Consider the following 25,922-nt stretch of genomic DNA (forward strand, 5'->3'; position numbering starts at 1 on the left):
GTGCAATCAGATATGAAGTTTTCTGAGCAACGGTTTGAAAATTCCAGAATTTTATCAAATTGTAGCAGGGAGCTTAATGATTTTCAAACAACTGGGAGCAAAGTGGAGGAGAAATTGTTGAAGTTAAACCTGGGGTAAGGCACCTGAGGTGGATGGGATCTATCCAGTTATATTAAAGGAGGCGGCAAAGGAAGTAAGCAAAGTCTTAGCCATAATTATGAGAGCATCAGAGGGAGTTGTTTTGCATTTTTTTTTTACATTTAGAAGGAATTGTTTTGTATTTTTTTTTTTTTTTTTGGTTGATAATGCATAAGCTCATACATTTGCTTTCTTGTGTCACATGCCACTACTACTACTATTTCATTCAAGTTTGGTGCATGACTTTCATCAACCGGTGAAATACCACCACTTTGCTTATTGGAGGCTTGAAGTGGTGAAACCCCCATGTTTAGTCTCTAGAGCAAAGTTTCCGGCACCCCCCCTCCCCCCATACTTCTCCTTCAACCCATGCACGGTACTAAGTACTATAGGTTTTGATACCTTTCGTGTTTGGGGTTTTCATAAAAAAAAAAAAAAAAAAAAATATTGACCAAGCTTTTCGTTTTAACAAAAAGATACCGCCGTTGTGGCGATACACCCTTGATGGTCAATGATCAAATCGGCACTGCTCGCTCCGCAGTTCCTTTGAATCGTTTTGTCACCTCTAAGAAATGCGTATTGGTAACTCACTGACCAGACTTTTTAGCTCAATCACTGGGAGCAAAATATGGATCAGTCCAGCGCATAGTTTCGCCTACGGTTAAACTTCAAAGTTGAAAACGATTTCGTGTCTTTATTCGTTTATTGTTAAAATGATTATTGGAATTACTTGTTTTCTCATGAACCAAAGGCCTTAACTGGGCCTGAATGGCCCGAGTTCTGTTTAATACTTCTATTAAATAAAGTGATTATTTATTATTATTATTATTTATTTTTTTTATTATTGGAAATAGAGGATGAGTATCCTTTATGCGGGACCTGTTAATAAAAATATTGTAAAGAACAATGCAACGCAATGTTCTTTTTAATATTTTTGGGAAGAACATTGCGTTGAAGAACAGTTATATCCACAAATTTCATATAACTCTGTTCACTGTATATTGAGATTTAAAAAGCTGGCGGTGCTGCAGTTCTGCAGGGCCTACCAACCAGCTGCCCCTGCAGAGAAGTATAACATGGCTCTTGTAAAAACAATATATCTTAACTATTCGGAGCGGAAATTTTTCTATCCACGTCTGCTACTATCGGATACCTCTGTCCGTTTAGTCGCATAACTTTTAACTGCTTACATTTTAAGTAGTAAGTTACTGTTGATAACAGTATTTCCTGGTGTACTATTGTTTATCAATAAATTTGGTTCTTGCTAGTTATATGGCTCTCAAATACTCTGGATATTTTCGACCTATTGATGAGTGGTTAAAGTCTGTTACGACGCGGAGATGAAGCTCTGTACACAAATATTTCGATCGTTTTAACGTTTTACCGAGAGCAAAAATTATGTAACAGGATCCTCAAAGTTGACTACCAAAAATTACTTACTGCTTTGAATTGGCGGGAAAAGTGCGCATTTTATTAGCAAATGACCGCCATTTAATACTGAGAATGCTAGAAAATGAGTAAAATGTGAATAAAGAATCGATAAAGTCCATAAGTACCACAACTTGGGTAAAATATAAATTTGCCGAAGTCTGGTCTTATTGGATGCTTGCAGAGATTGTATTCAAGTTGCTCATAGTGAATCCGTTTTCCTAAACAGCGTTTGTCTCTAATTGGCTTTTTTTGCTGTTTCTCAAATTGAAATTGAGACAGAAACGTCCCCGGTAATATTTACGTTTGGTAATATTTACGACTTAGATAATAGATAATATTCAGGTAATATTTACGAAAGTAGAAAGTGACAGGTGTTCTATATACCATCACAGCTGAAGACTTTTCCAAATCTTACCAAAGTTTGTATGAACGCCATAACAAGTGTATACAGTCCCTTGTAGAGTATTTTGAAGGAGAGAAGTAATAAAATATTTTTTTGTCCATACTTTGTTTATTCCAATTCAGTTTCACTATTTCTTTTGCCTCACTAGATAATAATTTGAACCGAAAACATGATTTTTTACGATCATTTTCAAAGTATTAGAATTGAAAACCTGGTAAATGAAAAAATGCTTTCTCCACGAAAGAAAAGTGAAGAGAAATTCCAGTTTTTATGTAATATTATAAAAACTGATGTTGATATGACTTTCGCAGCTATGTTGAAAATGCAATTTGTTGTTCTTGATCACGAAACCGTAAAATCGGCCGAAATGATTATGAAAATAGTAGCCATCTCCAGCCAAATCTAATGGAGAATTTTCTCAGATGAACAACATGCGTAAAGATAATAGGGCGTCTCTGTATGCTAAACATTTTAGCGATTTGAATTGGTCATCATTTGACTTCTGGGATCCAGAACCATGTGTGAAACTAAAACTATTACATTAGGGTTACCCGGAAAGTTAATTCATATACCCATGTTTATTGTGTGTCTAAATTTCGTGTGTTGTCTAGTCGATTTTCTTGTTTTTCAGGAAGAAACCGCCCCCCCCAGTAGCGGATTAAGGTCGGTTGAGGCCCCGGGCGCAGAAGAAAATATTGGGCCCCCTTAAAAAAACAGAGAATAAAAATACATGTTAACCATTTTTTTAAATAAATAAAAAATATTATGTACTATTAATGTTTTATTTACAATAAAATTTGAATATAATATAATTAATAATAGCATAATAATAATCACAAAGTTTTGAACTAATAAGTGTAAAGTGTGTTTAGGGTCAAGCGGCACCAGGGGTTTCCCCATCTCCGCGTAGTTTACATTGTGGGTGAACCAGTTGACTGGAAAAGCCAGAGATTTAAACGTGTATGGACTTTGTATATATTTGATGCCTTGTACCGTTGTTCATCTGGTCATTTAGCCGCCAGACCCCTACTGAGGCCCGACGTTGTCCCACTTTAGCCCCGTGGAGGCAGACCAGGTACTCACTAGTATATTAGCATTAGCATTAGCATTAGTAGAGGCATATGATGCAAGAAAGCAAGCTTATGCAGCATCAGCCAAAAAAAAAAAAAAAAAACCCTCTCCCATTTCACCCCTCCGTTCGTTCGAAATACCTGTCCAGTTGAGCTTTAAATTTGTTTAGGCTATCAACTTCAACAACAAGTGATGGAAGTCGGTTCCACCAACCAACCACCCGCTGGCCAAAGGCAAATTTCCGCACATCTATCCGACATCCGTCCTTCCTCAATTTGAATTTATGCCCTCTCAGGTGATTATTCTGAGAAAGATGAAGAATCCCATTGGCATTGAGCATGCTCAAACCATTCAAAGCCTTATACACCTCTATCAGATCACCTCGCCGGTGCCTAGTCTCCAGACTCTGTAATTTGCAAAACTTAAGCCTTTCTTCGTAAGAGCAACCCTTTGTTCCATTTACTAATCTTGTTGCCCTTCTCTGTACCCGTTCCAGCAGCTCTACATCCTTCTTGAAATGAGGCCTCCAGACCTGTATACAGTACTCAAGATGTGGCCTAACCAATGCCTTATACAAGGGAATAATCACCTCCTTATCCCTGCTAGAAAAATTCCTGTATATCATTGACAAGACACCATGAGCTACTCTTGCAGCTCGTCTGCACTGCTCAGAGAACTTCATATCTGCCTGCACAATTACCCCCAGGTCCTTTTCATTCTCCACCACTGTCAGTGTAGTACCGCAGAGTTGATACATTGCTCTGGGGTTACTGTTACCCATATGGAGTACTTTACATTTGTCAATGTTAAACTTCATTTGCCACCTTTCAGCCCATCTGTTCAACCTTTCCAGATCCTGTTGCAGCAGCATAGCGTCAGTAGTGTCCTTAACGACCCTGCCAACCTTTGTATCATCTGCAAACTTAGACATTAAACTTGATATCCCATCATCAATATCATTCATAAACACCGAAAACAACAACGGACCCAACACTGAACCCTGAGGAACTCCACTAATAACATTAGTCCACGTTGAGCAGTGTCCATTGATTACCACTCTCTGTCTTCTGCCACTCAACCATCCCCTTATCCATAGCAGCAATTTGCCTCCAATGCCACACTGCTCCAATTTGTGCAGCAGTCTTCCATGTGCAACAGTATCAAAAGCCTTTCTAAGATCCAAATATATAATATCAAAGTTATTCCCTGCATCCATTTCTTTTGTGACTACATCATAGTATCCAATCAAATTGGTCAGGCTAAAGTTCACTCTGGCAGGTCCTGCCACCTAATTTCCTAAGATTTCAGTGGCTAGGACCTTAAAAAAAAAAAAAAAAAAAATCGCGTTTGAACAAATAGTTCCAAAATGTTTGAACAAATAGTTCCACATATTAGTTCAACTAATTTGTTGGGGTTTTGCGTGGGCCCTTCAGATGTCAGGGCCCAGGGCGCGCCCGGTGCGCCCGCCGTTAAATCGGCCTCTGCCCCCCCCCCCCCCCCAAAAAAAACTTGGATGTTTTCGTCCTGAAAAACAAGAAAAGATGGAAAATCTTGCTATCTGCGCCTGAGACCGAGTAACTCAGCCACGGAGGGGAAAACCATAAAAGTTCCTCGGGTCATTGACGGGATTCGAACCCCGGCCTTTCCTCTGGCTGTGGGGAAGGCGGTATCACTGTGCTACGTGTGCAGACAACCATGTGTGAAAGCATACGTTGTTACAGAAAAGGCATTCCGTAACTTATCTAAGAGGAGATTCGGCACCAAACTGAAAGAAAATTATAATGAAAATCACCACACTGTACTTACGCTTTTGCTGACGAAATTAGAAACGATACCTTTCCAATCAAGCGTTAAGCGGTGGTATTGCTATTTAGTTGCCAGGATTAATAAACTGAGATTAATAATAATAATAACTACTCTTCCCTTGCTTAAAAATTTTTCGCATTATCGTGCATTACTAATGGATAAAAATAAATAAATAAATAAACACCTTTCGTGTATATGTGTTTAATGACACTCATCAATGCCAGCTGAATACTTTAAAAATATAGGAATTCAAAGCTATTGGATCTTTTCTACTTAACACTTTGGCCCAGAAATTTATCGTTGATCGTTTAGGACTATGGTTCTAAGAGACCAACGATTCTATTTCATTATCTGTAGCTATAACACTAAGAGACTTAGTGGAATAGCAACAGAATTGCAATGGCAGAAAAATATCACAGACTTTGGCACCTACCACATTTTTGAGAAGCATATAATAATATCTAAGATATTATTAATGATATTATAATTATTATTTTAATGATAATTATTTTTAACTAAGACTAAATGCAACTCGGCATAATATTTTGAAGAGTTGTAATTATCTATATAATATCGGTGTAAACACACCATAGACAACTCTTAAAAGAAAACTACGTTAGTAGTGAACACCACCACCACCCAGACGGCACTCGTTTCAAGGCTTGTTGGCCTTGAAACGGGTGCCGTCTGGGTGATGGTGCAGACAGAGAATAAGTAACAATAGTCTTATGTGTTAGTGAAGTGTTACTTATTCGAGTGCAATACATGGTAACTTTTTGTGCAGGATGAACGCAATAAGAGATACAGTTGAAATTGATGCCCTTTACACTACTATCGTAGTTTTTCCTGTAAGAATTGTCTATGGTGTTTTTACATCAATATTATATACTAAGATATTATTATATGCTTGTCAGTGCCAGTGCTAGATTTAGATACTCTAGGACTTTGGCGCACATATATTAAAGCTAAAAATGTTTTGTCCAGGATCCTTCTAACCGTAGGACCCTGGAGTAACGGCACTTGGTTAAGTCGCCTTGTTAGGATATGGATGCATGGTTGTTTCATGTTGGCTGGTTTGGTTGGCTTCTAGCTTTTGATTTTATTATGTCATGACCAATTAACAGAAGTTTCTGAAACCTCCTCCCATTATGTTATGGATTGTGTTCTTGGAATTCCATTCATTCTCCTTTTTTACTCTGCCGCATTTATATTTATATTGTTCAAAAGAGATACGAGGAGGTATCAAAAATTTCGTACCCTGACCTAGATAAAACATCAGCAGAAGATGCCGTTTTTAATTGAAGTTGCGTACATATTGAATAACTAACATGTGAAATTTCATTCTCGTACGCCACAGGTGGAGCCCGGAATCTGAGGAACGACGCTATGGTTGACAAAGTGGATTATTATTATTATTATTATTATTATTATTATTATTAGCCATATGGTACAAGGAAGCCTGAGGCTTATGCTGCACCAGCCAAAAAAAAAAAAAAAAATTCCGAGTTACCCCCTGAGAAAGAAAGAAGAGAGAGGAGGAGAGAGAGAGAAAGGGAGAGAGAAGTACAAAGGAATCACCAAGAAAGAGAAGAATGATGATATCCAGCTCAGGACCCTGGGTTTGCCAAGCCCATACTCACCAGATGTGAGCCCCCGGGGTTAATTTATGGAAGAGTGATCAAGTTCCTGCATTTGCAAGGCAAGAAGTTAGCATTAGTAAAGGCATTTGATGCAAGAAAGCAAGCTTATGCAACATCAGCCAAAAAAAAAAAAAAATAAAAATAAATAATAAATTAAATAAATAAAATAAAATAAATAAATAAAAAAATAACCCACTTCCACTTCACCCCTCTGTTCGTTCGAAATACCTGTCCAGCTGAGCCTTAAACTTATTTAGCCTATCAACTTCCACGACAAGAGGATGGAAGTCTGTTCCACCAACCAACCACCCGCTGGCTAAAGGCAAATTTCTGCACGTCTATCCTACATCTGTCTTTCCTCAATTTGAATTTATGCCCTCTCAGGTGATTATTCTGAGCAAGAGGGAGAATCCCATCAGCATTGAGCATGCTCAAACCATTCAAGGCTTTATACACCTCTATCAGATCACCTCGCTGGTGCCTAGTCTCCAGACACTGTAATTTGCAAAACTTAAGCCTTTCTTCGTAAGAGCACCCTTTGTTCCATTCACTAATCTTGTTGCCCTTCTCTGCACTCGTTCCAGCAGCTCTACATCCTTCTTGAAATGAGGCCTCCAGGCCTGTATACAGTACTCTAGGTGTGGTCTGACCATTGCCTTATACAAGTTCAGGAAATTGACGAAGAAATAAAAACTATTTATGAGCAGAATCTTCCATCCTATGACACTGTAAAAAGTGGAAACGGGAGTTTCAGTGCACTCGTAGAAGTGTCTTTGATTAGCCACGGGAAAGAAGGTCATCAACATCCACAGACAGTGAGGCCGTTGCAAAGTTGAACAGGTGGTGCTGAGTGACAGACATGTGACAATTCATTTCATTGCAAATGCAGTGGGAATTAGTTTTGGGTCTGCCACAGCATTGTTACATGACCATCTGCACAAGTCTATGGTCTCCGCACGATGGTTTCCAAGATTGCTGACGCAATGTCGAATGCAATGTTCTTGCCTTGACGGTGAGAAGGCATGGAATGTTAACCAAAGGTGTCTGCTTTCTGACAGACAATTCATCGGCTCACATGGCCGTTGCCGCCACAGATTTGTTGCCCAGTGCAGCTTCGAACTACTGCAGCACCCACCCTATTTCCTGACTTAGCACCGTCAGACTTCTTGTTTGAGAAATGAAGAAACCACTGCGTGGATGCCGCTTTGATTCGTCTCAGGAATTCATCAATGAAGTGGAATCGTGGTTTCAGGCAAAACGTGCGGACTTCTATGATCAAGGCATTAAACAACCGATCCGTAGATCAGAGAAATATGTTACTGTACATGGAGAATACATAGAATAGGATTAAAGTTTCTGTGAAGTTTCACCTTTATAGGGCTATTATTTGTAGGTAAGGGTACGAATTTTTTGATACCCCCTCGTATATGCTATCAGTGAAATTTTTCTTGTCTAAAGTCAGCAGCATAACATAGTTCATATAGTGTGCATAGTATTAGGGTCAGGCCCCACCTGTGGTTTCCCACATCTGTGCATATGCTCGCTGTGAAGAAATACAGTACTACTTTAAATGCCAGAAAGTGTTTTGTGCTGTGTATGACATATTGTGTTAGGTTCTGTTGTGTGTCCTGGTATTTGGCAGGATGGGACTCCACGTTGCCCGCACACACACACCACTAGGAGGTATGCAGGCTGCCCATTATTCTTTTGCTTGGCTGCGCCAGTGCTTCTTGGACGGAGACCAAAAAAAAAAATGTAGAGTCGGAGAAGTACAGAGTGTATGCAAGAAAGGAGGGTATATAGCTAGAAGTATGGAGGATGTAGGCGAAGGCATCATCCATGTTATCAATGGAGCAATAAGCGCCATCAGGTGAAAGGGGAACCGGGGGAGGAAGATAAATAAGACTCAGCAAGAGTGCTGTGTGTGTAAGTTGCCGCTGAAGAATCAGGAGGTCGGTTGATCCTATGCAGGTAAGATCGGTTGGCCAGTTAGCTAAGGATCAGATGTTTGGGGTGTTCCTATTTTGCATTGGCATTATGGTGCTCCGTCCTGTGAAGAGTGCTTGTGCAAACTTGGCAAACTCATAGTAGTATTTTCTTCTGTGATGAATAAGTCTTCATTTCCTTGAGGGCTCTCTTGTATACGAGTAAACAGGATGCTGCGGAGGTCCTCATAGTGTTGACAGGTATATACTAGATGGTTCAAGTCTTCTATTTCACCACATGTTCAGTAGGTGTTGTCAATGATTCCCATGGATGTTATTTTGTCGTTTTTTGATCCGTGTCCGGTAATGAGGTAGGTGGCATAAAGACCAGGAGAGAACCAATTTGGAGACTTGGGAAATACGGCATTCACATAAGGTATAAATTTTTTGGTGATTGGGCCCTTGTTGGTAGCATTCAATCTGTTCTGCCAAGTCTGACGTAGTAGGATGGCAATTTGTTTCCTTTCCTGCCTGATTTCATTCAGGTTATTGGAGTGTCCAAGAATAGTTGCTGGTATGCACCAGTCAGCAGCATAACAATAGGGCGATATGTCAGCAAACTGCTAAGGATCCTACATCTCTCATCTAACTTTATATTCCTCAAGAGTGAAATTTTATAAAGGGCCGTTCTACGCTTAACTGTAGAACGGTGTTTGCAAAGTTTTACTCCTGAAAGTTCTATAGCTGAGAATATGGCACCTTGTCATTGTAAATTAATTTGGATTATTCTGATTGACATCTGATTAGGCGAAGTTCAGCGGGTATGAGGCACCTGAACTCAACTTAAGGAAAAGAGTATATTTAGGAAGAAATATATAATTTCATCACAGTCCTGGTAAGGGTCCCAGCAGTAGTGTTTGCACATGGGTAATCTGTTCTCTAGGGCCAGTAGATAGCATCTATAGTATGAAGTTAATTTTGGATTTAATGAAATTCAAATATTTACCATGATATTAAAATATGGTGTTTGTTACCGATTAGCATTATAAAGCTTTCTTATTATCGAAGCGAACATTATTGCAGTGCGTTAAGTGCTAACGCCGGCCCCATTTACAAAGTGCACAACGGTGACCCCTCCTGTGTTTGTAGTATAAAACAGACCACGGGAAAAGTGCAACGCGGGCTTGCGTTTGCAAATGGATTTGAGTGTCCGTAAGTAGATGTGAGAGTCTACTAAATCAATAAAATAAAAAAATAAATAAAATAAAAACATTATTATTTTAAGCTTTTAGAATCTTCTTTCCGATTATTAAAAAAGAATTTAATTACTTAAAAACGTAATATTAAGGTCTATATCGATTCTCCCTTGAAGAATTGATGCTCTGGGTACTGTAACCTCCAACCTCGTCGGTCGGATTATTTGCCCAGTTATTGTTTTATTTATTCTTCTAAGTATTGCTTTTTATGTAAGAAAAATAAGCTTCTGGAATATTCTGGCTTCATTTTAGCCAGAGGTTAACAATGAGAAGAGAGTTTAGTTTTATATTCGCCATATATAGTCAGTTGGCAATTAGTTTATTGAATTGTACTAGCTGTTCGTGCATGTAAATGTTTGTGCATTTCGACCATTAGTTTACAATAAACGAATTTTATACGTGGTGTAAAAGTGTTTCCTTCATTTTATTTAATTTTTAATTAAGATAATATTACTATTTCCGCAATTTAATAATAAACACTGGTTTGTAGATATCTTTTTTTCTGAGCAAGCTATGCCTTCAGTAAATTAAAAAAAAAAAAAAAAAAATAATTTGAAAAGTACTTCAGTAATGCTATGTGTGATTTTTATGTGATTTTTCCATTTCTGTTCAGTAATAAAAGCTGATTTCTGTTACGTATTGGTTTTTATTATGGGATATATAAGTCAGGTTATTGTAGAAAACCATCGAGAAGGCAATTATGCTAGCTGAACGTATTGCGTCACTAGGGATCTGAGTTCGAACATCGATAACGTTGCGAAGTCGCAGTTAATGCTTTCTGTTGAAATATTTTCATGTAATTTCAAACATTGTATATATTAAATGCAAAAAAAAAATGTTATTAAGATATTTTGACAACATATGAAGTACTAAGTAGAAGGAAGAAGAGAAAGTGGCTGGAGTTTATTACCAAGAATCTGCCGACGCATATTGTCTTTTCCTCTCCCGGTTAACCAACCCCTTTGCTGCAGGGATAACAGCTCCACCCCCCTTTAGAAGTCACGTGACATACATTGACGTCAAGCGTTCTTCATGACACTACGGGGTGTGTGTCCTATTTTCTGTGGGCTGCAGTGGGCCGAGGGGTGTAGATGTTCATCCCATCTACCACATAGTTCCTTGTACACACTGGCACCAGGTTAACGCCAATAACAAAATCAGGTAAACAAATTGATAATTTGGTAGCTTAAACAATTGTCTACTTGTGTAATATTTTGGAAAACAAATAAAAAGTTGAAGAAATATAAGGAACAAAAGTTAGGAACATAGTACATGTAAATTTACACTGTACAGTACTCTAGCTTCTCGAAGTAATGCACGTACTCAACGAATTAAAGTATGGATACGTATTAAAATTAGATTTTTAAATTGTATTTTGATCTTGTGTTTTAACGTCTTCAAACGGAGACTGGACATAGTCATATTTTTTAAAGTTACATTTCATTTTTTAAATCAAGTGTATGCAGTGCGTTAAATTATTCCAATTTAATGTATTAAGTAAATCAAATTATATGCAGCGATGGTGCACATAATTTGATATTAATGGACGTTATTATTTTATGTTGTTACTATTTTAATTAAAAATTACGTTTAAATCAAATCCCGGTTCTTGCCTGTTTGTTTTAAATTGCCATGTACGAACCTACAAATGATGCCCTATTTCAGTGTTATTATTTTTGTCTTACAGCGGAAATGGTTATTGCAACTAATGTGATGAATTCATTATTTTTTGATAAATGTGAACCTTGAACTAATATACAATTATTATACAGGCTTATTACTATTCAGGGTCATTCTGACGGTAGGAGGGCGAGCCTGTTGCTTAGTGCTACCGTATTTTTTTTCTAATAAGGCTGGGTCTACATTCAAGTCAAGAAAGATATCTTCAACGACTTAATACGTGTCTCTAACAGTTTGCTTACGTAAATTTTAAAAACTGTGGAGTGCAGTCTGAATTATGCGATTTGACATCCAACCCCTCAGTAGATATTTTAGGCACACACACATATGAATAATTTATTTAAGAGTGCATTATAGAGACCTTTGAATTAATTGCAGTTTCTCAGTTATGGAACTTTAATATAGCTGGTTTCTGGATTACATTAATTAATGTTACTTAGACCTAAGGAATAGCTCATTTCTTTATGGAGGAGTGTAGTCTGAATTATGTGATTTGACATCTACCCCATGTATACATTTTAGACATACACACATGCTTATTTTTATTAGCAGTTTTGGGATTGAATTTTTTCCTTTTAGATTAGTATGATTGATGGCTTATGAATGTCATGATAGAAACTAACTAGATATTTCATTGACACTCTTAGCATATATTTTAATTTGTTTATTTCTGTATTTCATATACATTTGTTAGTGTCCAAAATGTATCAGGGCACCAACAAATTAAGGACGTTTTCTACAAATTGTTGGTAATTAAAATATTGTGAAGGGTATGCTTACTGCATATCACACTGCTGTAAGTGAAGTTGTAGAAGAGTGTTGCCATTTATAATTGACATGCCACAGGGAAACAAGCTCAGTGAATTTGAATGTGGATAGTTAATGAGAAAACATTGGTTAATGAGAATGGTATTAAGGGTAAGTTGCTACAATGGATAAAAGGATGGTTAAGTGGGAGAAGACAGAGGGTGGTAATCAATGGGTGCTGCTCTTCTTGGACTAATGTTATTAGTGGAGTCCCACAGGGTTCGGTGTTAGGTCCACTGTTGTTTTGTATATTTATCAATGATATTGATGAAGGTATATCAGGCTTAATGTCGAAGTTTGCAGATGATACAAAGGTTGGCAGGGTTGTTAATGACAGTAATGGCAGTGTGCTACTGCAACAGGATCTAGATAATTTGGGCAGATGGGCTAAGAAGTGGCAACTGAAGTTTAACCTTGACAAATGCAAAGTACTGCATATGGGTAGAAGTAACCCCAGAGAAACGTACCAACTGTGTGGTACTACACTTAAGGTGGTAGAAAATGAAAAAGACCTGGGAGTAATTGTGCAGTCAGATATGAAGTTTTCTGAGCAATGCAGACAGGCTGCCAGGGCAGGTCATGGGGTTTTGTGAATGATATATAGGAATTTTGCTAGCAGGGAAAAGGAGGTGATTATCCCTCTGTATAAGGCAATGGTCAGGCCACGCCTTGAGTACTGCGTACATGTCTAGAGGCCTCATTTTAGGAAGGATGTAGATTTACTTGAGCGTGTACAGAGAAGGGCAACAAGATTGGTGAGGGGAGTGAAGGGATCCTCTTACCAAGAGAGGCTTAAGTTCTGCAAATTGCAGTGGCTGGAGACTAGGCACCTGCGCGGTGATCTGATTGAGGTGTATAAGGCCTTGAATGGGTTGAGCCTGCTGAATTCTGATGGGATCCTTCCACTTGTTCAGATTACGAACCAAGTGGAAGGGGGCATAAATTCAAATTAAGAAAAGACAGATGTAGATTAGATGTGCGGAAATTTGCCTTTAGCCAGCGGGTGGTTAATTGCTGGAACAAACTTCCATCTGTCGTTGTGGAAGTTGATAGGTTGAATAAATTTAAGGAGGAACTGGACAGGCATTTGGAGGGAATGGTGTGATTTTTTTTTTTTTTTTTTTTGGCTGATGCTGCATAAGCTCATACACTCGCTTTCTTGCATCAAATGCTACTGCTACTACATATTACTTAGGTGAAACTAAATTCTGAGCTCCACAAAATTACAGCACAGCCCCCTACATGAGCTTTAACATACCAGACCAGTCACCACCACCACCCTAAGCTTCTCAATCTGAATAGTTCATGCTGTCAAACAAAATTCACTTGAAGTTGCCAGACAAATGCACAAGAGATCCAGGAACAGCTTCCACCTTTTCAAAATCTCTGACCTGAAAATTATTCTTTGTGGGTATGGGAGAAGATAATATAATGTTTTTGGTCAACAGCCAATGGCTTTACGCAAAACAAGAATATATCATTTACATATAAAGCATGATTACATTCATTTACATAAAAACTCATCCTGGACAACAAAAGGCCAAAAGCTTTAAATGAAAGATTTAACAATTTTATTTTATTTCGTATGATGTGATCAATACACGAAGGAACCAGTTTTTTCTTGCTTCCTTCGTGTATCGTGGCTGGGATATCCAACCAACCATTTGGTTCGACACCATCGTGATATCCAGCCCGGGGCGGGAATCGAACCCGCGACCTTTGGGTGGCCAGGCAGGCACTTTACCTACACGGCTAACCGGTCGGCATTTAACGATAAGAAAATGGTAACAACTCATACAAACGGGCAGAACATAATATAATTTATCTTATACATTTAATCCCAAAAACTATAAATAATTATAATGTTAAGTAAAATTGAAACAGAACAACTGGGCTATACAAACAGAAAAAACCGGTTGACAGTTGGAAGACATATATTATTTCTTTAAACTATTTGGTGATATAATGACAAAGTATAAGATCATTCTCACCCAAGTTTTAACATATTAGGTAAAAATTGGTCAAGCAGTTTAATTCTAGAATAAAGTGAGATGAGTTTAAGTTTTAATCTTATTCCTTTTGCCATAATTCTTATTTCAGGTTTTTTTTTTTTTTTTTTGAAGTAGTTGAAGTAGTTTTCTGTGGAATCTAGATTCCATGAAATGGCGGAGTTAATCATTTTTACAGCATCTGCAAAAATTAGGTTTGAATTGCGGATATAATTCAGGTTACAATACTGTGAACCTGACCATAAACACTCAAATGGTCATTATGCACAGAGATTTGGGAAAACCAAATTTTCAATAAGAGGAGAAAAGAATGAACTTCTCTTAGAAATACATGATTGTGCTGATTTTGATAGGTTGGGGACAAGACTAAAGGTAGCAAAGTAATCACTAATTAGTTTCAAACAGTTGCTAATCCTTTGATTCTAACAGATTGCTTCATCAAAAGAATGAGAAATTCCTTTGAGAACTGAGATCTTCAAATTATCAGCATAAACAATGATTGGAATAGCTAGTTGAAGTAGAGGAAGTACCATAGCAGTAAAATATCTCCTTGAGAAATGCTAGCAGGGATAAATTTAGTATATACTTGATCAGAGTATTTCAGTTTTTTATAGTAAGAATTGAGTTCCTTAAAAAAAAGTTACAGAACTTGCATAAAAATTTTGAAGAGAGCATAACAGTTATGAATATATATATATTTTTTAGCATAACAGAGTTAGGCTAAAAGGTTATACCAATACCTTTATATTGGTAGGTGGAACAGGGTATATCTGCCAGGGGCAAAGGTTGATGACGTTGTAGAGCGGATATCATCTTTTAAGGGCGCAAAAGGTGATATAGTTGTACACGTTGGCACTAATGATATTAAGAGTAGGAGACTGGCGGAATTACTTAACAAGTACAGTTCACTGTTGAAAAAAAGCTGTGAATTAGGGTTTAATTTGAAAGTGTCTGCAATTCTGCCTAGACACGATAGGAGGGAGTATATGATGAGAGCCCTGTCGATCAATTCGGCCCTGGAAAGATTGTGCAAGGCTCAAGGGGTAGAATTTTTTTCAGCCTGGTCTGTACTTGTTAACAGGAGAGACTGCTTCTGCAGGGATAGGATACACTTAAATAGAAAGGGTGCAAGAATGTTTGCTGATGCTATCGAGGCAGTGTTAGGTGGGTCTGAAAACTGCTAGATTGGGGGGGATACAAGGACTAATAGATTAACAGTAGCCACTGGCAGAGGTGAAAGTGATTCTTGCACTGCTTCTATTGGAATGAGCTGCAGCCTGGAAAATGAGATGCAGGATATTTCAGAGACTGCTGGGAATCATTGGGGTACAAGTAAACACATGGGTTGTGTTAGGGTAGCTAAGAAAAAGAACAGGTGCATGTATACTTGCGTGTACACCAATGCTAGGAGTTTGGTAAATAAATTTGAGGTATTGCTCAAAACATCAAAGGCAGATATTGTGGGGATTACAGAGACGTGGTGTCACACAGATATAAGGAATGCAGAACTGGAATTTGGGGAGTTCAAAGTGTACAGAAGGGATAGGAAGGGAGGAGGGGTTATGCTATTAGTTAAGAAATACATAAAATCCAAGGAAGTGAAGCCAGTCGACATTGCTGGACAGTGCAGCAATGTCGAGTCAGTTTGGTGTGACATAAGCATTGGGAGATCAAAATTAAGGGTAGGAGTGTGCTATAGGCCTAATGACTCTGATGAGTATAATAAGAAATTGTACAGGGAAATAGAGTGGGCCAGTAAATCAGAGAGTCTTATAATGGGGGATTTTAATTTCCCAGATATTGACTGGAATATGGGGGCTGGTCACTCACACACTAGCAAGGCTTTTGTAGATTTATTGGATGATTGTTTTCTACATCAGCGTGTTCGGGAGGCAACTAGAGGGAGTAATATTCTTGATTTGATTATCAGTAGTGATTTTTCATGCATTAAGAATCTGCAGGTAAATGCAGATTCTTAATGCATCTGGGTGGCAGTGATCACAGTGTGCTGAAGTGGATTTACTCAAAGAGGTAACTACCATTAGGGATAAAGGGAAGAGTTATTGCTTTCGTAAAGGCGACTACGATGGACTGAGACAGTATTTGAATTCTATACAATGGGACCAACTGATATTGTTACCAACAGCAAATTCAAAATGGGAAGCATTGAAAGAACAATTATCTTGGAAGCTACCAAGCTGTACATACCAACCAAGAAATATTGTTCAAGGTTTAGGCCTAAGTGGATGTCAGATGAACTAATGAGATATATGGCAGAGAAGAAAAATGCATGGGATACAAACAAGTTAACACATGACAAAAGCCTATGATAGATACAAGTTGATCTGTAACCAAGTTACAAAGGAGGTTAGGCAGGCGAAGGCAGATTACGAGAAATCTTTGGCAAGGGATGCAATGAAAAACAGCAAAGAGTTCTTCACTTATGTAAACTCTAGAAGGAAGGGGATGAATCAGATTGGTCCACTTGATATCGATGGGTCAACTGTTGATGATCCTGCTCAGGTACCTAACAAACTAAATGAATATTTTGCATCGACATTCACACATGAGGAGTTATTCAGCGAGGGGAATGCCAGAGGTGTATTCAACTCTGGCAGTAAGCTAGAGAATCTTGTAATAACTGAGAGTAAATTGGAGGAGAAATTGTTGAAGATAAATACAAGAAAGGCACCTGGGGTGGATGGGATCTATCCAGTTTTATTAAAGGAGGCAGCAAAGGAAGTAAGCAAACCCATAGCCTTAATTATGAGAGCTTCCTTGGACTCAGGGGAAGAACCCATGGACTGGAGATGTGCAAATGTGACCCCAATTCACAAAGGAGGATCAAAGGGCGATACAAGTTATTATAGACCTGTTAGTTTAACTTCTGTTCCCGGGTGGTGCATTATAGCCTTAGTTGCTAATGCACCAATAAAACCCAACAACAAACATCTGTTCCCGGAAAAGTAATGGAGGCACTGGTTAAAGAAGCACTGCAGGATCATCTAGACAAGTCTTCAGTTATAGCTCAGACACAGCATGGTTTTGTTAAAGGGAATTCTTGCCTGACCAATTTGATTGGATACTATGATGCAGTCACAAAAGAACTGGATGCAGCGAATAACTCTGATATTATATACTTGTATCTTAGAAAGGCTTTTGATACTGTTGCACATGGAAGACTGCTGCACAAATTGGAGCAGTGTGGCATTGGAGGCAAATTGCTGCTATGGATAAAGGGGTGGTTGAGGGGGAGAAGACAGAGTGGTAATCAATGGACACTGCTCATCGTGGACTAATGTTATTAGTGGAGTCTCTCAGGGTTCAGTATTGGGTCCATTATTGTTTTCTGTATTTATAAATGATATTGATGATTGTATATCAAGCTTAATGTCCAAGTTTTCAGAAGATACGAAGGTTGGCAGGGTTGTCAAGGACACTATGCTACTGCAACAGGATCTGCAAAGGTTGTGCAGATGGGCTGAGAGGTGGCAATTGAAGTTTAACATTGACAAATGTAAAGTACTACATATGGGAAATAGCAACCCCAGAGCAACATATCAACTCTGTGCTACTACACTGACGGTGGTAGAGAATGAAAGGGACCTGGGGGTGGTTGTGCAGGCAGATATGAAGTTTTCTGAGCTGTGCAGACGGGCTGCAAGACTAGCTCATGGTGTATTGTTGATGATATATAGGAAATTTTCTAGCTGGGATAAGGAGGTGATTATTCCCTTGTATAAGGTCACACCTAGAGTACTGTATACAGGTCTGGAGGCCTCATTTCAAGAAAGATGTAGAGATGCTGGAACGAGTACAGAGAAGGGCAACAAGATTGGTTAATGGAACAAAGGTGTGCTCTTACGAAGAAAGGCTTAACGTTTGCATATTACAGTGTCTGGAGACAAGCACCAGCGAGGTGATCTGATAGAGGTGTGTAAAGCCTTGAATGGTTTGAGCATGCTCAATGCTGATGGGATTCTTCCTCTTGCTCAGAATAATCACCTGGGAGGGCATAAATTCAAATTGAGGAAAGACGGATGTAGGATAGATGTGAGGAAATTTGCCTTTAGCCAGCGGGTGGTTGGTTGGTGGAAAAGACTTCCATCCCTTGTCGTGCAGATTGATAGCCTGAATAAGTTTAAGGCTCAGCTGGACAGGTATTTCGAACAAACAGAGGGGTGAAGTGGAAGTGGTTATTTTTTATTTATTTATTTATTTTATTTTTTATTTTTTTTTTTGGCTGATGCTGCATAAGCTTGCTTTCTTGCATCAAATGCCTCTACTAATGCAAATGCTATTTGAATATATGTTTAATGGCATTTTGAAGAGAGAGTGCATAATGGATTCTCCTCTCTTTGATCTTCTCTTGTTAAAATCTCTACCTCATTGTGTCAAATTCATCTGTTGGCTCTACTGTTCTCCCAACTCCACTAATCACTTGGAGCCCTTTGACTTCCTCTCTTTGCAACTTGACTTTCTCCAGTCCAACTTTCCTAACAGTGAGGTAATTTTCCTTGGTGATTTTAAAGTTCACAACTCCAGCTGGGTTCTGTTTTCTAGTCACACTGACCCAGCTGGTCGAGATGCTGAGGCTTTTGCAATTACTAATGACATTGGACAGATTGTTCATTTACCTACAAGAATACCGGACAATTCTAATCATACAGCCAACATATTTGATCTTTTTCTCACAGACAACCTTTCTAAGTGCATGGTCGAAATGAGAGGTCCTTTAGGTACTTCAGATCACAACTTGGTGATTGTCTCTTCTCCAATGGAGCCTTTATCTCATGGCTATTCCCAACCTCGTGTTGTTTGGCATTACAAGAATGCAAAATGGGATGACCTACTAGATTTCTTTTCCTTGGTCGGATTACTGTTTCAAAACTTCTGCTGTCAACAGATCGTGTCAGTGAAATTATTCTTGCAGGAATGGAATCCTTTATCCCACACTCCACTTTAAAATCTTGTCCTTTATCTAAACCATGGTTTTCCAATAAATGTGCTAAGGCTGTTCAAGAGAAGAACGTTGCATATTGTAATTGGCTTGTTTCTAATTCTTCAGTTTCATTTTCTGCCTACACCAAAGCTCGCAACAATTGTAAAGCAGTTATTAATCAGTCTAAACTAGAGTTTGAACAGGCTAAGAGTAGAAAACTTGCTTCTTGCCCTAATGGTAGCCGAGCATTCCGGTCTCTTGCTAAAGCTATTGGCTGCAACTTTTGCCTGTCTCTGCTTCCACATCTGTCCAAACCAGATGGTTCTGTTGTCACTTCAGCCAAGGATAAAGCTGACCTGCTAGTATTCCATTTTTCTTCCAACTCATGTACTAATGATCTTGGAAAACACCTCCCACCATTCCCAACATGCTCCATTCAATGCCTCCTGTGGTCTTCCGTCAAAAGGATGTCAGAAGGATTTTGACGAATCTTGATGCTAAGAAAGCTCCAGCTCCCGATCGTATTTCTCCTCTTGTTCTCAAAACCTGTGCACCTGAACTTACTCCTATTCTTTTCCGCCTTTTTTCACTTTCTTATTCCAAAGGTGTTTTTCCTTCTGCTTGGAAATTTGCTCATATCCAGCCAGTTCTTAAAAAGGGTGACAAATACCTCCCATCCAATTATCGTCCCATTGCAATTACTTCTACTCTTTCTAAAGTAATGGAGAAATCAATTAACCGGCAACTCTTAAACTACCTAGAAACCTTCCGTCTGATCAATGATCGCCAGTATGGATTCCGTCAGTGTCGATCCATTGGTGATATTCTGGCTTATGTTACCCATCTATGGACTAATTCAATGGAAAGGTTCGGTGAAACACAAGTAGTTGCTCTTGATATCTCAAAGGCTTTCGATCGTGTTTGGCATAAAGGTCTTCTAAACAAGCTTCCATCTTATGGTTTGCCAACTGTTTTTTGTAATTGTTTATCCAGTTTTCTCTTGGATTTCTCACTGAGGGTGAGGGTAGATGACTCTCTGTCTTCTAACTTCTCCACTAATGCCGGTGGCCCCCAAAGTTCACTTCTTTCCCCCACTCTTTTCCTCTTGTATAATAATGACCTTCTTCCATTGACTGGAAATCCTATCCAGAGTTTTGCCGATGATAGCACATTGCATTCCATTTTGAGAAACCTTGCCCTGCTCAATCAGCCTTATCTTCTCGAAAATCTGCTACGAATTCCTTAAATGCCGATCTTCAGGTAATTCTCCAGGGGCAAAGACAACTTAGTTGATTTCAACCCTTCTAAAACTCAGTCTTGTCGTATATCTCGCAAAAAGGATTCTTCTGCTCCTATGCTTATCTTTGGTGACACTCCAATTTCTAGGCAAAATGATATATCTCTTTTGGGGATTACCCTGACTTCTAATCTCTCTTGGTACAAGCACATTACAAATATTGCTTCCTCTGCATCTAAAAAACTTGGTTTTCTCTTTCGCTCTCTGCGTTACTTTTCTTCCAAACAGCTGCTCACTCTGTATAAATCGCAAATCTGCCCTACCATGGAATATTGTTCCCACATCTGGGGTGGTGCCCCCAAAACCTCTCTCAGGCTTCTTGATTCCATTCAGAAGAGGGCAGTTAGGTTAATTAATGATTCGTCTCTAACAGAGTCTCCTCACTCGTCTCATAGATGTACTGTTTCTGCTACATGCCTCTTCTACAGATACTTCCATGGGCACTGTTCTTCTGAATTGGCTTCTAGAAATCCCGCTCTCTCATTCAAAACAGTCCGAACACATGCGGCCACCAGCCAACATCCATTTACTGTCCAACTTCAAACCCATAGAACCAACTTTTCATCTTTCTCGTTTATTCATTCAACTGCCGTTTACTGGACCAACCTTCCTTCATACATATTTCCTGAAAATTACAGTCTACAGAAGTTCATTGTCAACAAATATCTTTTTTCATCTTCTCAACCTTCAACCCAAGCACGGTACTAAGTACTATAGGTTCTAATACCTCTCGTGTTTGGGGTCTACATAAAAAAGTTATACCCTCACCCTCTCTTCAAAATGCCATTATATATTCAAATATAAATGTATTTAGTAATTAAGATCCTACCAGAAATGGAAAAGGTAAAAGCAATCCTTAAATTTTTTTTGTAAAATATGTATTTTTTGGTAACTTTAATTAAAAAAATTGATTTCTTGAATGTTATTTATTGGAGAGGAAAAAGCTACCATAAGGCTTTTTGGGAAAACTGTTGCCTGTATAGCTATTTAATTTCCAGTTAAGGTCCTTACCAGTGCCATAGTTTAAACTGTTGTAGTGTTTATTTTAACATTAAAAGTTGGTACATCAAAAGATGTACCAACTTTTAATGTTAAAATAAAGGGATATATATGTATAAGTCAAGTTTGTAATACAAGTGTAAAAAATATTGTACATTCTCTATAACTCGTTTAACTTTGAAAAAATTATAAATCAGAGTGAAATAGTTATATTTCGATAATATATAATCAGCATACCTGTAATTGTCCTTAAAATTGTTTGCTACTAAGGGATTTTCTCTTGTATTCCTGCTTACTCTCCCTCACAAGGAACCAGTAGTAATCCCATATCTTTACAGGATTCCAGCAACCTTGGTACTGCTTTTCCATTGTGGAAATATCCTGATGAAACTGCTCCCCTTGTTCATCACTCACATTTCCCAGATTTTCAGGGAAAAATTTGAGATGGGAATGAAGAAAATGAATCTTCGACAACCCATGTTTTTGTAGCACTAGTAAATTAGACACTAACATTTCATAGTTTTTCTTTCCTATTACCCAAGAAACCATGTACTACTACTGCCTTAAATGATCATCAAGCTGTCTATTCAACCTCCTTTAACTGGGTTTCAAACACATTATCTTTCAGGAGTTTCCTAATTTGGGGTTCTAGGAAAATTCCTTAAGTTTGCCATATGTTAAATTAGGAAACACTTCTCAAGTATGCACATCCATTACCTTCTTTGTCTAGTTCCTTCATGAAATTCTTCATCAATCCAAGTTTGATGTGCAGGGGTGGAAGAAGAACATTGTTTGATTGCACTAAAGGAATATATTTTACATTACATTGTTCTGGTACGAACCTGTCCTACTTGTCCCAGTGTCGTACAACATAATGTTCTTCTGTCGCACGGCTGTCCCACAAACACAAAAAATAACAATATTTTGTGAACCCCTCCCTGCACACCAATAACCTTAAGACCACATATGTTCCAACCATAATCCTGGTATTTTATAGCATGTAGAACCTTAGACATGCTTTCATGACTTTAAGTCCAACTGAATAAAACACAGGAACTGATAGAAATTCATTGCCATTATGAAGCAAAATTGCCTTTAAACTTAATTTTGAGGCATCTGTGAATAAGCGCATTCATCTGACATGCACAATACATAGTTCTTTCAGATGTCCAATAACCCCTTTGCAAAAACATGTACTTGTAGTATGGTAGACACAACCAGGCATTCTGGCTACCTGGTCGTGTGTATGAGTGCACTTAGACTTGGTGATCACTTTGCATCCCGCAGTGATGTGTTGGAGCGTTGATATGTGTCATTGGACACTCCGGGCTCCTTGGCGATGTATTTTCTATAGTTTCTGGTGTTGATTACCTGGTCTTGGATGGCGAGCATGAATACTTCAGTCTCAGGGAGAGAGCATCCCACTCGTGAGCCGTTCATTGGAAGCAATTTTATCTATGTATGTGATCTCGATGTAGGTCATTGTAGTGTCTTCCATGGAGTGTCTTCTTTGCCATCTTTATAGCTTCGTATGTGCCGTCTGGGTGGGAGGGGACTCCTCGCTTAGGTTGAGTGGGTTGTACTGCTTGTCTATGTTCCTTATGGTCTGGTAGAGTGCTGCTGTGAGTTGCTGGAAGTAATCCTTTAAGTTAGCAATTGCTGTTTTCTGTTGTTCGATGAGGTCTATCAGGTCCCTTCCTCCTTCTTTCCGAGCAATTGTCAGTCTCTCCATGGCTGACTTCGGGTGTGTTGGCAGCTCTTGGTCATTATTGTCCTTGTCTTTCTCATGATATCCTCAGACTCGGTTTTAGTTCGATCTGTGACCTAGAAGTAGTGTGTTAGCACTGGTACTGCATAAGTGTTTATTATTATCATCTCTCTATACATTAAAAAAGTTTTCCTCCTAGTGATATTTATTCGAGCCAATGGGAGAAGAGGATGAGGCAATTAATTAACTACAAATGGGCAGGTAAATAATTACATAGGTCATTTCATGATTATATTTCGATCAGTGCATTATAATGTTAGCATTATAATATCATTAGCATTACTAGGGCATATGATGCAAGAAAGCAAGCTTATATAGCATCAGCCACAAAAAAAAACACCCTTCCCATTTCACCCATCCATTCACTTCAAATGTTTGTCTAGTTTTGTCTTGAACTAATTTAAGTTGCTGACCTCCACTACGACAGATGGAAGTTTGTTCCAACTATCAACCACCCACTGGCTAAAATTTCCGCACATCTATTCTACAATTGTCTTTTCTCAATTTGAATTTATGTTCCCTCAGGTGAGTAATCTTAGCAAGAGGAAGAATCCCATCAGCATGATATTTCACGGAAAACTAGACCATAATAGAACTCCGGTTGTCAAGTTTAATGGAGTATCTCTGCCACTTGTTACCACTCATAAGCATCTTGGTATTATTTTTGATGAAAAATTGTCATTCTTACCACACATCCAGAATCTTTCCAAAAAAGTGAAATCTTTTACGGCCATGCTATTCAAAATCTCTCGGCAGAACTGGTTTTAAAAAATGGAACCCTCAGAATTCTATACTACACAGTGTTTATTCCAATCGTTACATATGCAGCCAGCATATGGTTTCACAGAACCAAACTTATTGCAGTTCAAACCAAGCTAGATAGTGTCCAGTGGACCTTTTTGCTAGCTCTCCTGAGAACTTGTAGAACAGTTACAACTGTATTTTTTCAAGCCATCTCAGGCTTGTTACCTTTGGATCTGTATCTTACGTACAAAGGCTTTGTTTACTATATTCATAAAGGACATCCTCTAACTTTTTACGATTTGAACTATGATCCCATTGCCGATCCAAAGAATGGAAAAGCAAAATGTTGCACTGAGCTTCATGAAAGATGGCAAGTGAGATGGAATTCCTCGACCAAAGGAGCAGTGACCAGATGTTTTATACCTGATGTTAAAATCACTACCTCAAAAAGTAATCAGTTTTGGTTCTACCCAAACCTTGTTACATCATACATTCTAACTGGTCACAGTTCTTTGAACGCCCTTCTTCAATTCAATTTTATCTACGACAGATACCTGTTTCTGCGGCGCCTCTTGAAACTGGAGTCATGTCTTATTCTTCTGCCCAGTTTACCAAGATTTAAGACAAACATTATCTAGTACAGTGCATAATTTCTCTCCTGGAAATGAAAGATATCTTATTGATTGAAAATCAAAATGCCTTCTCAGCTCTACAGGAATTTGCCACACAGGTTTTCAACAGACGATGTGGATTGCTGAGCTGACTTCTATACTCAACAAAGCTACTTTTTTTTAATAATAATTATTATTTTATCTAATTAATTTATTTATTTTTATTATTTTTTTTCTTTATATTATTTATTTTTTTTTTTTTCTTTATTTTATTAATTTTATTTTTTGAAATGTAATAATATTTTGTCCATTATTATTATTTTTTTTGCTAGCCCCTTATGCTGGTCTCCAGTTTATTAGAGATGGGATTTTAAACTGCTTGTACCCATATTTGGGCTCCCTGTGTATGGGAACTGCTGGCATCCATTGCTATTACACTTTCTGCAGTGGATGTAGGATTCTTTGTGGTAATCACCACCATATGTGATTATAGGAGACTGATGCACCCATAAGTACACATATAGTTGGGCCCGCCTCCTTGTAGCATGGACGGGTACTGGGAAGCAGCCTTCCTGGTGATCGCTGCTTCCTGGTAGCAAAGTGGTCAGAAACAGCTAAACAACACACACACTATGCAAACATAACACTACACTCATTTCTGGCCATTGTGTAGAGTCTTGTATATCATCACAGAGAACCGTGGTGGAGATAAACTAACGTTTAGGGGTTGCCTTGCATAAGACACAACACATGTCCACATGGTGAACAAGTGAAAAAAAAAAAAAAAGTGTGTTTGTGTGAATGCACCAAAAAGATATATAATAATATACACCAGTATCACGTTTGTCTCAAAATAGAGTGGAAGTTTTTTCTAACAATTTATAACCCTGAGAAATTACAACAAAACCTGGAACACGAACATGGTACGTTCAAACCTAATGACTCTGGGTCAAACTCGAAGAGGTAATCTTAAGGAATATACTGGCAGGAGTATAATGAGGCTTGTAATGACCCATGAACAGCTAAGGAAGAGGCCCACCCATTGTTTTTACAAAATATACTTTTACTTGAACACTGCATGCAGTATTAATAACGTAATGTGAATCATTCAAGTTAATAGCAAAAATGTACATAAACAAATTTAACCGCCTCCAGTCACTTGGTTTTTAAACATTAGTAACCCTTGTATAACTCTTGTGTGCAAGTCCTGAAATACTGCACCTAGTGTACTGGAGGTGACCACCCTTTTGTAAACAAAGATAAGCACGGGTTGAGGTGTGGCATCTACACCACATAGAGTAACACCCACCCCTCTGTGTTGTCAGGCAATACTGGGTGATAGATGATCTTAAGGATGCCGACCGGGCTAGCTGAGTGGGTAAAGTGCCTGCCCGG

The 25,922-nt window shown here is 38.4% G+C and overlaps 2 protein-coding genes across 2 annotated transcripts in view; one reads left to right on the forward strand and one right to left on the reverse strand.

Annotated features, from left to right (window-relative positions):
• The window catches only part of LOC150089904 (carboxypeptidase B-like), a 187,836-nt gene that overhangs the window by 120,827 nt on the left and 41,087 nt on the right, over positions 1–25,922 (reverse strand). The window lies entirely within an intron of this gene.
• The window catches only part of LOC150089905 (uncharacterized), a 268,835-nt gene continuing 253,385 nt past the window's right edge, over positions 10,473–25,922 (forward strand). The window contains exon 1 of the mRNA XM_090390125.1: positions 10,473–10,831. The gene's annotated coding sequence lies outside the window, so the exon portion shown is untranslated. The remainder of the gene's footprint in view (positions 10,832–25,922) is intronic.

The sequence above is a fragment of the Mastigoproctus giganteus genome, chromosome 2 (genome assembly GCF_048544385.1).
Source record: "Mastigoproctus giganteus isolate SK-2022 chromosome 2, ASM4854438v1, whole genome shotgun sequence".
NCBI classification, from domain to species: Eukaryota; Metazoa; Arthropoda; class Arachnida; order Uropygi; family Thelyphonidae; genus Mastigoproctus; species Mastigoproctus giganteus.